Here is a 14,300-nt window from a genome sequence, read left to right on the forward strand (position 1 = left end):
TATGTCTTAGGTGACCCCTGTGAAAGGGTCGTTTGACCCCCAAAAGGGTTGCGACCCATAGGTTGAGAACCGCTGGGTAAGACTATTTCAGTTACTTTAATTTGGATGATGAGGGAAAACTGGAGGCAGATTCCAAAGCATTTAGAATCAGGCCTGTCTGTGATTGAACCCAGCAATCTGCATGTCTAACAAGACTCCTTGGGTGCTCACCCACACTAGGTAGTCTCACACTTCTCTTGGAGAAGTCCTGGCCTCTGACTGGCTGTGATCCCACCTGCTCAAGGCAGAACAGCCTGGAAATGTTGGCCATCTCCAAGACGATTAGAACCCACAACCCACTAGATAGAGGAACAGGCTTATAGAAAAACCTCTTGGAACTGCCCCACAGGGCAAGGCTGGTAGTAGGGCTGTTGTAACCAGGACTACTCAAGAGGTGCTGGTGGGGACAGCCAGGCAATCTGATATCTAATCCCAACTCTTCCATAGCTTGAACTCTGCATGGTGGCCAGCTCTTCACACTTCCTTGAGCCCCCTTTGCTGGTGGAAAAATGGGGGTAAATAATGCCTGACTTGCTTCTACCCTCTGAGTTTTTGTGAGGAGGCAAGAAAGACAATGTAAGTCAAAGTGTAAATTATAGAGACTGAGACCAGTGCTTTAGAAGAGGTACTAATGAAGGTGATAATTAAAGGGATCTCAGTGAATTTAAGCAGGATTTTTCATAATTGTGTTATAGATACCTTTAATCAGAAGGTAAATTATTGCACATTGCCACGGGAATGAATTGTTTTTTATTGTATTTACTGATAAATAGTTTCTGAAGAGGTTCTTCACACCAGGCCCTCTATAAACTTTGTTAATAGGGGACATAATGGTCATTGTTGGTCCTTTTCAATATTCCTGTAATTGGAGGTGGAGGGGAAAGGTGGCCCATATAACTCATGAGAGGACCAGGGCTCTGTGTGGACAAGTAACTAGTTCATGGCACTCAGCAGTCAGTCTGAGCTGAACAAGAACTGCCAGGACCTGCTGTGTGGAGGCTGAAGGGGCATTGAGATCTGCATACTCTGGGCTGCCCTGCCCCAGAAAGGGGCTTCTAAACACCTGTGTGTCATTTTACAGGTGGGCAAACTGGGACCAGAGAAGATGAGACCTGCATGAGATTACATCTTACCCTGAGGCTGTTAGAGCTAGAAAAAAAAAAAGAATCTTTTTTTAATTTTTTTTTTTTTATCCTCACCCGAGGATATTATTCCATTTTTTGTACAGATAGAGTGGGAGGGAGAGAGAGGAACATCGACGTGAAGGGACACATCGAGTGGCTGCCACCCGCAGGACCAACCAGGGCCGGGATCAAACTACAACCGAAGTAGGTGCCCTTAGCGGGAACCGAACCCGGGTCTCTCCGGACTGCAGGCCGACGCTCTAACCGCTGAGCCAAACTGGCCAGGGCGAAAAAAAAGAATCTTAATGACTACTCAATCTCCTTGTTTTGCTGATGAGGACACTAAAGTTGAGGAAAGTAAAGTTACTTATTCCAGGTCACATAACTAGTCCATGGCAAAGCAAGGTCTCACACCTGAGTATCCTGATCCTAATCCAGTAGTTTTTTTCTACATAATGGCATTGAGATTTGAATTCAGGGATTCTTTATTCCTAACCCACCACGGCATTCTATATGATTGTGTTTAGTTCTAAATACTAATAATGACCTAATAGTTAAGAGTAGCTTTTATTGAGTAATTACTATATACCAGGTTCTATGAGAAATACTTCACATACATTATCTCATTTAATCCTCACAATAACCCTGTGAGATAGGTATTAATTCTTTCCACAAATATTTATTGAATTCCTTTTATGTGCCAGGCAGAAGGCTAGGTCTTGCAGGTGTTATCATCTTCAGATACAAACAATTACAAAGTTCAGAAAGTAAAGTAAGATGAGTGCCTGGGTCACAGCAGAAGCTAAATATCAGAGTGGACTTTTCCACGGCAATCTAACTCCACAGGCCTTCTTCTTACCCGCCACACCACACTGTAAGGCCTGTTTCTCTTCCCTCCATTGCCACACCCCCAGGTATTCATGAAGAACCCATCAAATACATAGGCCTAGGGAAGACACTGAAAAACTTGAATCCTGTCTCTCAAAAAGGTAAACTCTAATGAGGCGGACCAAGTAATAAAGCAGTAGGTGACCTCAGGCCCCCCAAACAGGTAAGACAACACATGATTAGGCAGAGAGGGACAAGGATCAGGCGAACTTGTGCTGTACCCATGACTCGGACACATCATGGGCTGGAAACATACAGACACACAGAGTGAGGAAATCAAACTTAAAATACAAAAATGACGAAGTGGGTCCAAACACCTATTTGTAATCAATTATGTGTCTGTGCTCCTGGTGCTGAGTATGTCCTAAAGAGAGACAGAGGAAATTAAATGAGGGACTAGAGAGCCAGGAGACCTGGTTTATAACCTGGGTCTCATCTCTGGCTTTGTTGAAGGACTTTGGGCAGCCTCCTTCCTGGGCTTCCATCCACAAAATGAAAAGCATAATACCTGCCCATCTGGCTTATGAGTGTGAAGAAAGATACAGTTTCCATGAAACTTTATTCTGTCTCTTTGGGGCATAGGTAAAAGAGAGGTAGGGTGGTTCTTTGAGTTACCTGTGCTTGTTAGGAAGGAAAATTTAACACAATTTAAGGGATGTGCAGTTTTATTCCTCTTTGAGTTTGCTCTTCCAAAGGACCTTGTGTTTCTGGGAGAACTTGGGCTGTATCACTTATCTGCTTCTGGTATCAGGGGCTCCTGGGCAGGAGGCCTCTTTACACAGACATGGAGGCATGTGTGGGGTCAGCAAGGGCAGGGGCCTTGGCCAAAACAAACAGTACCAGCTGGGGGGTGTTTTTCCAAACCCTAAAGACTCTTGGGCTTTCTGGCATATGCCAAGAAACTTACTTCAGTTCATGGGAGGAGGCTCAGCCTAGATCTCCTCTTGGGAAGTAGATGTAGACAGCAACTGTTAATGGGTAAGGTGAGGCATGAGGGAGGGTCTGATTGTTTCCATAGTACCTGGTTAACCCCCAGGCAACCCTTCTCTGTAAGTATGATTATCCCCATTTTACACAAAAGGAGGTAGCTCAGAGGCAGTCCAAGCCACTCAAGGGAGTTGTTAAAGCAACAGGATGGGCTTGCAGTGAAGACGGTCTGATAGAGAATAAACTTGTAACACATTCACTACTCTGAATTAGAGACAAGCACCGTCCCAGCCCCCTGCTCCTCCATTCTACCTACGCATGTTCTTTCCCCAAACTTGTTACCCTCCCTGGCATTCCTGCACTTCTCAATGGTCTCATGATAGCTTCCCACTAATTGTTCTCCCTGCCATATATATATACACAGTAGTTCTCCCTTATACAAGGAGGATGTGTTCCAAGACCCCCAGTGGAAGCCTGAAAATGCATATAGTACTGAACCCTATATGTACAGTTTTTTTCCTACACATACATTCCTATAATAAAGTTTAATTTATAAATTAGGCATAATAAGAGATTAACAACAATAACTAACAATAAAAGAAAAAGTATAACAATATGCTGTAATAAAAGTTTGGTGACTGTGTGTGCTCTCGCTTTCTCTCCTCACTCTCTCTGTGATAACCAATCTGATAACAGAGACAGCTACTAAGTGACTAACCGCTGAGTAGCATATACAGTGTGGATGTGCTGGACAAAGGGATGATTCATGTCCCTAGCAGGACAGCTTGAGATTTCATCATGCTACTCAGAATGGTGCTCAATTTAAAACTTATAAATTGTTCATTTCTGGAATTTTTCCACTTAATATATTCAGATTGCAGTTGACCACGAGTAACTGAAACCGTAAAAAGTGAAAACATGGATAAGGGGGACTACAGTAAATATATTATATATAATATGTAATGTATATAGAATAAATATGTATTATATATATATACTTAATTTTTTTTTTTCTTCATTGATTTTAGATAGAAAGGGAAAGGGAGAGAGAGGGAGAAACATCGATGAGAGAGAACATTGACTGGCCGCCTCCTGCATGCCCCACACTGGGGACCTGGCCCACAACTTGGGAATGTGCCCTGACCGGGAATTGAACTGGTGATCTCTTGGCAACCATTGAGCCATACCGGCCCAGCTATACTTTTAAATGATAAAATATGACAGTAAAATGTGTTAACTTAGCAAACAAAAAAATTTGATGTCTAGCTAAGCAAAACCCACAACTCAGAGGCAATCACTGGTAACATGTTGGTGTATTTTCTTCTAGTCTTTTTTCTATGTATATTTTACATAATTGAGATCATATTGCACATTCTGCAGTTTTATTTTTTGGTCACCCCCAACACTATATTATGAATATTTTCTCCACTTCATTGCAAATCTCCTCCATACAGTCAGTTAAGTGTCATCTATTAAGCACCTATGGTATGCCTTACCTCACATGGTATGTATTACATTGCATTTCCCAAAGGGCTTTCATGGAGACAAGGCAAACATGGTTGTCCCAGTTGGCAGCTGAAGAACTGAGCCCCACAGAAGTTCAGTGACCTGCTCCTGGATGCCAAGGTAGCAGAATCAAGACCAGAACCCAGGACTCACCCCTCCCATTCCATCACACAACAGGAGACATACAAGGAAAAAGCAAAACTCCACAATCAGACACACTCAGGTTATCATGTTTAACCATTCCAGGGTCAGGAAACATGCAAGTTCATGAAGATAGGTGGAAATCAGCCGAGATGAAGGCAGAAGGCAATTTTTCCAGCAACGTGACCATAATTAGTCACAGGCACTGAGCTCCCAGGACCGAAGGGTCCTGACCTAGAGACTCGAGTGGAAACAATAAACAGAAAACATGCTCTCTAACCTAGAGAACAAACCTCTCTACACCAGCACATTGTTCTCGTCACAGACCATTTGCCTGCCTTTACCTATGGCGCAGGGGAAAAAAGCAAAGGTATAGGATTGAAAGAGTTGGGTTCAGGCTCAGGTTTGCCCACTTCCTACCCGTGTGATATCAGGTAAGTTATTGCACTTCTCTGAGCTTCAGTGTCTCCACTTATAAAATGGTAAAAAGGGAAATACTTGCCTGATAAAATTCATTATGTCTTTGTGTATTTAAGTGAACCAATATTTGTGAAAGGGTTTTATAGTCCCAGATCTGCCATCCACCAGCTCTATAACCTTGGACAGGTTCACCTCTCTCGGCTTCAGTTTTCCCATCTGTAAAATGGAGATGATAACAGCATCTACCTTTTAGGGCTATTGTGAGGATTAAGTGAGTTAATATATGCAAAATATTTAGAACAGTCCCTGACAAATAGTAAGTGCTTGATAAATGTTTGCTATTATTATAAAGGGGGCAGTAGGTCGTTGGCATAGAGTCAAGAGAAACATTCTTTAAATCTCACTAAGACAGCGGAGCAAGTGCTACCCTATTCTATAGTTGAGGAAACTGAGATTCAGAAACATGAGGTGTTTATCTGGAGCCACGCAGCTAGTTGGTGGCAGCCCTAGGACTTCTAAAGATTCTAAATGCAGTGCCTTGCCCTTCCAGATACTAGTCTAGATTCTGCAAGCTGTTAGTCCCCTGGCCAGTTGCAGCTCCCACGCATGTTTTGTTTGGCCCACACAGTATTTTTTTTAATTAAATTTAACTGTGATTAGATGGGCCCAGCACACACTAGTACATTTGTTGCTACCAGCCAACTACTCTCATTTAGATCTCTGCACAGGCTGATGCCATGCCATTCGCTATGCACATGGAACAGTCAAGTTCAGGAGACCAAAAGGGAGGCAGAGAGGACCACAGGCCAGAGGGAAGGGGAAGAGGTAGTCAGGGAAGCCTTCCTGGTGGTGGCTGTATTTGAATTAAGACTTGAAATTAGGGAGTGGGATGTATCCAGATTAAAAGGGAGAGTAGGGGATAGGGCAGATTGCTTCAGCATTTAGTGACCTCCAGGGATGTGTTTGAGTTTCCCTGCCAAGGCTTCCCCAGGCCTTTTCCTTGGTGGAGGAGAGGAAGGAAATGAGCTGCCCTTTATCTCAGATGAGGCCACATGACTCAAGAGGTGCAGAGACAACACACATTGTCAGTGTTTGTTGATTAAGTTATTGATCTATGCCATTATCCCTGAGGACTCAGCACTGTGCAAGGCACCTGAAGAGAGGTGTGATCACATGAGCCAAGGTATGAACTATGGCCTTTGCCCTCAAGGTTAATAACAGCAAGAATAATAATGATAGTAGCAGGGGCTATGAACAGGGGACTTTTTGCTTAGGGTAGCACTTCCCAAGGATTCTTTTATGAAATCATTTTTGGGGGAAATGTAATAATTTGGGTTAAGCAAAGTTAAATGAGTGTTTTGCTATAGTATGTCTCAGGATCCTTAAAGTTCATGTGAATCTCTAAGAAGGAAGTAGTGATTGCAGTATTCCTCAGACTCATGACAGAGCAAATCTGGGTCTGCTATTCCATGGTACCCTCTTTGAGAAATGCTGACTCAGGTTTGTCCAAACGCTTCCCTTTTAGACAATGGGATTTAGGAAGAGGTCTACCTTCCAATTCCAGCTCTGCTGTTACTTCCTATGGGACCTAGAAAAGTCCCCTTTCTTCTCTGGACTTCAGTTTTCCCATTTTAAAAAAAGTGGATATTCTGGATGTTTCTTCTCATTCTAGCAGTCTTGAAAGCAGTTTCTAACATTTCATACCTCTACGGCAAAGAGGATGAGTGCTGGTCACAGTAATGAGGTGGGAAAGAAACTACCTAGTGGGATGCAAGCTGGTGACGGTGCCTGACTACCTGTCCCAGCAACAGTCACTGGATCGGAGAGGTTTGCCAATTCCCACGGGATCCCATAGCACTTGGATGTTTAGCTCTGTGACATATGATAAGAAGAGGAAACTTAAAATCATATGAGTGGCCTAATTACCTAATGTGGGCAAAGTGCATAGAGATCACTAGATAAAAACAAGGAATAAATAACCCAGCTCATTTTGTGTGGGTAGCAAGGCTGGTGTGTTTTCTGCAAGCCCTTCACGGTGATTGGGCTCCAAGCAGCCCCTCAGTTGGGAAAAGCGGGAAATGTTACAGTGTGTCTGCCACTCTCCTGCAAAAACCCCTCCAATGACTTCATATTGCAACAAGAATAAACTCCAGACCTCTCACCTTGGCCCACAAAACCCTGTGTGCTCCAGACTCCATCCACCTCTGACTTCCCCTTTCTTCCCTCCCCAATCCTCACTAGCTCCTCGAACAGAGGGAGCTCATCCTAGCCTGGGGGTCTGAGGCATAGAGTTCCCACTGCCTGGAACATGTCCCCCCAACACATGGACACACACAAACACCAAACACTTCTCATCCTTCAAGACTCAGCTTGAATAGCCCGGTTCCAGAAAGACCTCCCTTGGCCGATTTGGCTGATACACTCCATGTCCCTGATATCAAAGGTCACAATCTCTGATTTTATGTGGTTTCCCTGCTTTTTGCCCATTTCCACCGCTAATGTGTGAACTCCACAAGACTGGAGCTTGTGGCTCTTTTGTTCACTCTTTGATATCCTCAGTCCTAAGCACAGTGCTTGGCATAGTAGGTACTTAATATTTTGTTGAATGAGTGCCCTGTGGCCTCTGGCAAGTTGCTCTCCCTCTCTGGGCCTCTGTATTCCCAATGTGTGAAATGAAGTGATTGGATGAGGTGCTGCTGAGAGCCCCTGGAGCTGTGGCTGTGGTTCTGTGACTAACATCTGGGCCTCAGGCCCAGGAGCAAGCCTGGCGTGCTGTGTCTCCATAGCACTGCACACAATGCACTGATTTAATCAGGCAGCAGGCACTCTGTAATTTAGTGTTCTGTCGTTCCTCGTCCCCAGTCCCTGGGCTAGGGACCACGCTGTCAGATTTCCAGGATGATCCATGCACGGCCACCTGTTCTCCCAGTGCCTGCGAGGACAGGATGGCTGGCAGGCAGGGTGGGTTGGGAGAGAATGTTCAATCTAGAAACCCAAGGGCCAGGAGGACTTGTCACTGTCCTGCACTGAAAGACTGGAATTTTTGAGAGATTTCATCAAATCTTCTAATCTCTGGTTAAAAGGGACCTTCCAGGATGCCTTCCCTCTGCCTTAAGCCTAACTGCCCTCTAAACATTGCTCAGCAATGATCCACTTGAAAAGCTCAGTGAGGGCCTCACCGCCTCTCAGGCCGCTCACCTCGCCAATGAATAGCTTTGTTTAGAAAGTTCTTTAATCAGCAGCATCGTGAAACATGAGGCAGTGCAGCGCAGGGCAAAGGGCCTGGGCTCTGAGCCAGGTGGCCTGGGCAGACTCCCACCTCTGCAACCTATTTGCTGTGTTTGCTTGAGCAAGCCATGAACCTTCTCTGTGCCTCCATTTCACCTTCTACAAAAGAGGGGGGACCCTTGTTTGGCTGTTGGGAGAATTATAAGTGAAACTACCTAGTGGGAGGGTAGGTAGTACGTGTCTGTTACTATTAACTACCACCTAGGAGTGTTTCTATTGTTTTTATTATTGTATTTAGATCCTCTTGGACTCTGTTCTCTGGGTTTGTTTGTTTGCAGAAAAGACAGTGGTGGGGTCCAGCTCAAAGACACAAGCCTGGGAATTGAGGGTTAGGCTCACTAGTGACTGTAAGAATATTCACTTCATCTTTCCAGGCCTCAGGATCCTCACCTGAAAAAAGGAGCATGCATAATCCCTGTCTTGCTTTTTAACATAGAACCCATGTGTAGATCAAACAAGAAATAGAACAAGAAGGCTTTGAAAGTTGAAAAATGCTATGTAACTGAGAGGGAGTCATCTTATTTTGTTAGAGAAGCCCTTTCCGCTTTTAGCAAGGCACATTTGCTTCCAAACAGCAAAATAGCTAAACTCAACCTATTTGGCAAACAGTGTGTTTTTAGTACTTGTTGTGAATTTGAAGCTAATCCCTGCAGAAACTTCTTTCATTAATGTCCTAGAGAAAATATTTGAGAAGGGTTTACTTGGTACATTCCTACAGGGCGCAGGCTTGGCTTCGCTGATTTCTGCCATCTTTGTTGATCGTTATAATTATTGATTATTTCTTCAGCTTCTCTTCTTCAGGAATTTGATTAGAAGGATCCGGGTGAGGTGCATTCACTTTGCAAATGTCAGCAGAACACAGGAGCACCGAATAATTTCAGGAAGTCTTGTGTGACCTTTGTTCAATACCTGTCATGTCATGTAGACCTAAGGCTGGAGGAGGCCCCTAGGGTCAGCCTTCTCATCGTACAGATCAGAAACCAAGGTCCAGAGAGGGGAAGGCACTTGCCCAGAGTCACACAGCTGGCTAATTGCAGAGGCGTGGCTAGATAACCAGGTATCTTGACTCTAAACTCCATTCTCTTTCCAACAGTTGTTTGGAATCTTGCAATTTCTCTAAATTAGCTGTTTTTGTTTCAAATTTATAATTCATAGGGATTTACATTTGTCAAAATTCACTGAGCTGTACATTGAAAATCTATATATTTAGCTCAACTAAAAAAACACACACAATAAAATGGTATGGTAGAGCCCTATTTCATGAGAGGGTCAGTGTCTAAGGTCAGCATTTAGGGCAGAAATACTTTATAAAGGGTTTAGGGAATGTGCTGAGGAAGACAGCACATGGGGGCCAGCATAGTCTCTCTGTGTTTCTGTGGGCATTATAACAGCTTGTTTCTTCAGAGAATCCAGATTAGATGCTGGTTGGCATATACAGGTCAGGTTGTGAGAAAAAAGAATGAATTTCTACAATAGAGTGGTATTCAGCAGGGTGAGATGCACACACGGTAACCAAGACGGCTAAGGGAATAGTGTTATAGTATACCACCTCAGCAGAGAGACACACACATGCACACACACATAAATGCATATGCGCAAAAGCATGCACACATGCACGCATGCACACATGTATGCGTTCACTGACCTCCCTGAGCAGATTCCTGGAACAGGTTGACTGAGGGCCTGGAGCTGGAGACAAGGATCTGAGGGTCCCTGGGACCCAGCATGTGAGTGGAGTCTGGGAAATTTCAGGGTCTTTGAGGGAGAGAATTCAGGGGGAGGGGGCTCAAGTCTAGAAAGTTGGAATAATGAGGAACACCTCATTCAAGAGGAGAGGGTGGGGGTGGGAAATCAGGCAAGGAGCACATAAAAAAGACCGCTGTTTGGAGGTAGCTTGGTTTTTGAGAAGGAGAAAGCAAGTACCAAGTGTTGACCTCCTACAGCATCGTAAAACTCATTGTCCTTTGATAAGGAGATGCCCTAAAATTTGGGGTAATGGAAATGGGGGAGGCTAATACACAAAGCAGACTATGCTTAATGAAGTTAAATTTGGTAAGATTCAAAACAATGTGTTAGTCATTTATATATAAAAAGAAACATTTGCCCTGGCAGGTGCTTCCCAGTGGTTAGAGTGTCAGTCCATGCACCAAAGGGTCTTGGGTTTGATTCCCAGTCAAGGGCACATACCTGGATTGCAGGTTTGATCCCTGGCTCCAGTGAAGGCATGTGCAGGAGGCAACCAATCAGTGTGTCTCTCTCACATTAATATTTCTCTCTCTCTCTCTCCTTCTCTTCCACTCTCTCTAAAAGAAATCAATGGAAAAAATATCCTCGGGTGAGGATTAACCACAAAAAAGAAAGATTCTATCTTCCTGGTATCAAAGTTGGTTTGTTCTTTTGATAAAAAAAGAAAAGGTGTTGGTGAGGATGTGGAGAAATCAGAACTCTTGTACACTGTTGATGGGAATGTGAGATAGTGCAACCACTATGGAAAACAGTATTTTTCTCACAAGTTAAAAATCGAATGAGGGAGGAGGGTAGGGAGGGCAGGAAGAGATCAACCAAAGAATATATATGCAAATATGCACAGCACGTGGACACAGATAATAATGTAGTGAAGGCCTAGGAGGGGTGGGGGCAGGGTGGAGGGAGGGAAAGGGAAGGAAAATGGGGGTACATCTGTAATAGAGTCAACAATTTAAAAAAAAGAATAGCCTATAAGAATGAAATACATTTGATTCTGAAGCTAAAAGAATGAAATAAATTTTGTTCTTTTTGCCATCTGTATTTTCTAACTTCTTGCAAAAAATACACACACACACACACACACACACACACACACACACACACACCTGCCCTGGCCAGTTTGGCTCAGCGGTTAGAGTGTCGGCCTGCAGTCCGGAGAGACCCGGGTTCGGTTCCCGCTAAGGGCACATACCTCGGTTGCAGTTTGTCCCCGGCCCTGGTTGGGTCATGTGAGTGGCAACCACTCGATGTGTCCCTTTCACGTCAATATTTCTCTCCTCTCTCTCTCCCTCCCACTCTATCTGAACAAGATATCAAAAAATGTCCTCGGGTGAGGACTGAAAAAAAAAATAAAAAATAGAATTACTGTATGATCCAGCAATCCCATTTCTGGGCATATATTCCCAGGAGTTGAAAGCAGGCTATTGAAGATATATTTGCACAGCCATGTTCATAGCAAACATCCTTCGCATAGCCAAGAGGTGGAAACCACCCAGAAGTCCATCCATGGATGAACGGATAAACAAATGTGATATATACGTACAATAGAATATTACTCAGCCTTTAAAAGAAAGAAAATTCTGCCTCATACTACAACATGGATGAATCTAGAGGACATTACACTGAATGAAATAAGTCTCACAAAACAACAGATACTGTGTAATTCACTTATATGAGATATATAAAGTAGTCAAATCCATAGAGAAAGTAGAAGGATGGTTGTCTGAGGCTGGGGGATGGGGAAAAGAAGGAGCTGTTTAATGGGTACAGAGTTTCAGATTTGCAAGACGAAAAAACTCTGGAGCTCTGTTTTATAACAATGTGAATATACTTAACACTAATTATATACGTACTTTTTTTTTTTTTTTTTTATCCTCACCCGAGGACATTTTTTTTCCATTTTTTGTTCAGATAGAGTGGGAGGGAGAGAGAGAGAGAGAGAGAAATAACGATGTGAAAGGGACACATCAAGTGGTTGCCACCCGCACGACCCACCCAGGGCCGGGGACAAACTGCAACTGAGGTACGTGCCCTTAGCGGGAACCGAACCCGGGTCTCTCTGGACCGCAGGCCGATGCTCTAACCGCTGAGCCAAACCGGCCTGGGCTAATTATATACTTTTAAAAAGGTAAATTTTATGTTAGGTGTCTTTTATTAAAATTAAAAGCAAATAAAAAAATGAATGCATTTGCTTGTAGAGCTCCCTTTACTCATTGAAAAACCACTGGTTACAAAACAGCCTGTTTAGTATGATTCTATTTTTGTCAAATGTCCTTTTCTGTCCTGATATATGTACATTACCGCATTTGGATATGCACCAAAAGATTAACAGTGGCTATCTCTGAGTTCTGATGTTGTTCTTTTTGCTATCTGTATTTTCTAATGTTTTGGTAAAGAAGCATTCTGTTACTTATTAAAACAATAAAACCTTACCCCATGACAGCCTGTCTTGATATCCACAAAATTTACGTAAGTTCAATTCATATTTTTGAGGTTTTATTTTATATATAATTGGAAATCACTGCTAATAGTTAATTTTAACATAATAATAACAACAATGGTGATATTAGGGCTAGTTTAACCTATGCCAGGCACTTATGCTTTTCACGAATTATGTCATACAATGACATTTTGAAGTAGGTACTATTACTAAACCCATTCTGCAGATGAGAACCCCATTCTTCAGAGGTTAAGGAGCTGGTGCAAACTCATTTATAAATGTCAGAGCTATGTTCAAACCCACAGAAGTCTGATCCCAGAGCCTGTGTTACCAACTGCCTGGCTATTCTGCTAGACCAACATGATGTATTTACCTGTTATTCTGTTCATGGCTTCCTTCATTAACCATAAGCATATAATTTATTTGTTACTTGTTCAAACAGCACCCCGACCACTCTCTGATGGTTGTAGAATACTTGTTGCAAAGATTAGACAAGGGTCATCAATCTTATTCTAGAAATCCCAAATCATATAACTTTCCAGAATTCTGACCAGATGAGACAGCTCACGAATGAGACAAGCCTGGGGACTAGCAGTGATGATTGTGGGACTGTACTCAGGACATTACCTTCGTCATCTGTATACGAACTTCACCGCACACCACAACCACCAGGACACACACACCTGAGGGGAGGGCAATGGGCACACAGGAAAGGCTGTCAAATATGGTAATTGTATTACTATGATTGATCTCAAAAGAATGATTACAATTATGTAATTAACACTTTGTATTCAGACATTTTCATCTCTAAGGATTTCTGAGTGTCTTACAGATTATTTAAATATAGATCACATACCTTGCTGGAGACAAAGTCTATAGTTTTAGAAGATAATTAAAATTCCTTCCCCTTTGGAATTCAGAGAATTGCCTATGGGGTGAATATTATTCCCACCAGACGCACGAACAGATCTAAACCTGAGAATCGTGACCAGATGATGGAAAAGTTCTTGAAGAGCAATTTGTTAAAAAAAACAACAAATAAATATCTTATAAACATAATACCATTTTAAATCTCCTGCTCATGCAGACGTTATTGATTACAGCACTCCTCCCCAGTAAACCGGGACTTGTCCTCAAAAATCATTCTCAACGTAGCAGCCACTACTGCCCAGCCAGAGTTGAACTCTATTTGCCATCCTGAAAATTAGTCTATTCTCATTCTTTCAATGTGACAGAGAGGCGACTGAAATTCAGAGAGGTAAATTAACTTGCTCGAAGTTACACATTCAGCAAAGCAAAGCTGAGGTTTCCAAATTTCTGCTTGTATCTTCATCTCCACCCTGACTCTTTGCTCTGTTCAAAATATAGTTGGTAGGTTATATGTTTTGTACCAGTCTTCCTTCTTGAATTTGTTTAGAAACCCTGTACAAGCAATTTACTGAGTGATAATGGGCCTATTGCTTAACCTTTTCATTGTCAGCATTTTCAAGTTGAAATGGAGCTAATGATCTGGGTTCATATTCCCGCCTCTCTTACTAGTAAATTGGAGTGCTCTTTTGAGGAATTGCTGCTTAAATTTCTGTGACTATGGGGAAAGGATCAGAAGTTTTGAGAGCACCTTGTCCAGGTAAGGTAATGTGCCCTTGCTGCAATGTGTTTTTGCTTTAGAGAGTATAAAAAGGAAGCAAGACATTGGTTGGCTACAGTGATCTGGCTGTGGTAAGGCCACTTGGAAGGAGGTGGTGCTTGAGTAAGACTTTGGAGATCATTAGGATTAAATG

Source organism: Molossus molossus, unplaced genomic scaffold (assembly GCF_014108415.1).
Source record: "Molossus molossus isolate mMolMol1 unplaced genomic scaffold, mMolMol1.p scaffold_m16_p_4, whole genome shotgun sequence".
In the NCBI taxonomy this organism is placed as follows: domain Eukaryota; kingdom Metazoa; phylum Chordata; class Mammalia; order Chiroptera; family Molossidae; genus Molossus; species Molossus molossus.